This window comes from Oryctolagus cuniculus, chromosome 14, assembly GCF_964237555.1.
Source record: "Oryctolagus cuniculus chromosome 14, mOryCun1.1, whole genome shotgun sequence".
NCBI classification, from domain to species: Eukaryota; Metazoa; Chordata; class Mammalia; order Lagomorpha; family Leporidae; genus Oryctolagus; species Oryctolagus cuniculus.
Genome location: NC_091445.1, coordinates 92,309,724 through 92,311,357, shown reverse-complemented (window position 1 = coordinate 92,311,357; position 1,634 = coordinate 92,309,724). Strand labels below are relative to the sequence as shown.

The 1,634-nt window shown below is 46.3% G+C and overlaps 1 pseudogene; it reads right to left on the bottom strand.

Moving 5' to 3' along the window:
• Window positions 1-1,218: 1,218 nt before the first annotated feature.
• Window positions 1,219-1,383, bottom strand: LOC127492894 (U2 spliceosomal RNA; annotated as a pseudogene).
• Window positions 1,384-1,634: the final 251 nt, after the last annotated feature.

The window sequence follows — 1,634 nt, the reverse complement described above, 5'->3', positions numbered from 1 at the left end:
AAATTAAACAATGCAAAAATCCTACCGCAGAGGTCTCACCTTTCTACGTGAGCTTCAGGATTTCAGGAGAGGAGAGAGGACCAAAGGCACTATGTGAGGAGGTAAAGTGGAACTGGGTGTTGACATCTCCTGCCCAACATGCTGACTTGGAGAAGCAGGATTGCAACTCCACAAGTCAACAGGATTGCTTAGCATGGAACGATACTGTGTTGGACTGTATAATCCGTGGACGAAATGGAACAACACCAGGTCTCTCAGGTATAAGAAAGGAAGAGCTCCTTCTGACTTGCAACTCCAAACGAGAGCAGGCTGCCTTGCAGGCATGCAGGGCCAAGCCCAGGGAAAGAGGGATAGCACGCAGAAGCCAGAGCTGACTTGAATATGGCATCAGGCCGTGTTTCAGAGCCCCTGTGGACTGATGAGTGTGACAGTTCACTGGGTTCAGCAGCTCAGGGATGCCCGTACTCCTAAGGCACCTGACCCTGGGCAGCTGGGCTTGGCGCTTAGTGTCTGTAGAGTGTGAAAGCCCCTTGCGGCAAGGCGTTGGTGTGTGGACTTCATCAGCCACTGAACAAGGGGACAGACTGGCCTCTAGCCAGGGCCTCACAACCGGATCAAGGCAGCAGTAAGCACGGAGACCTGAACCACAGTGATGCACTGCAGTCTTCACGTGAGAGTCAAGTGGTGGCAGTGCAATTCTGCCACTGAAACGTTAACTCTGCAGTGCTGCCGCGTCTTCCTTTCTTCCCTGAATCAGGTGGAAACACACGGGTCACAGTGTTTTTGTAACTGGGTCGAGAGCAAACATATTCACAACTGTAGTCTATAAACTCACTAAACTTTGCATAAAAATTGACTCTGGTTTTAGGCAGTAATGGTCTCACAGATTTGATACTTTCTTTTCTTTTTTTTTTTTTCAAAGTTTTATTTATTTGAAAGAGTTACAGAGTGGGACACACACACACACACACACCCCCACACAGATCTTCCATTCACTGGTTTATCCCCCGAATGGTTGAATGGTTGCAGTAGCCAGGGCTGGGCCAGGCCAAAGCCAGAAGCCAGGAGCTTCATCCGCATCTCCCCTGTGGGTGCAGGGGCCTAAGGATTTGGGCCATTTCTGCTGCCTTCTGAGGGACATTAGTAGGGAGCTGGATTGGAAGTGAAGCCGCAGGGACTTGAACTAGTGCTCATAAGGGATGCCAGCATTGCCAGCCTGCAGGCTGCGGCTTAACTCACTACACTGCAATGCCAGCCCCTTGACACTATTTCTTTGATGATAAATTCTACTCACTTTTTGCCCTCGGATAGAGGATGTATCAGATATTAAACTGATAAGAACAGATACTACACTTGATCTTAGCCAAAAGGCTGAGAAGCTATTCTACTCACTTTTTAAAAGTGTGTATTCAATTAAATTTATGAAATGACTTTTTTCATCAAAATATTAAAATGTCTATTATCCTTCAGAAAAGCATGTATTACCTAAATAGTGTTATTTAGGAGCACACACACACACACTCACACACATTTAGTATACGAGGCATATGTATTCACACATTTACGATACATGTATACATGCACTAGAAACTTAGTGGTATATATGGCATATACGTGCACATGTTCACATCTAA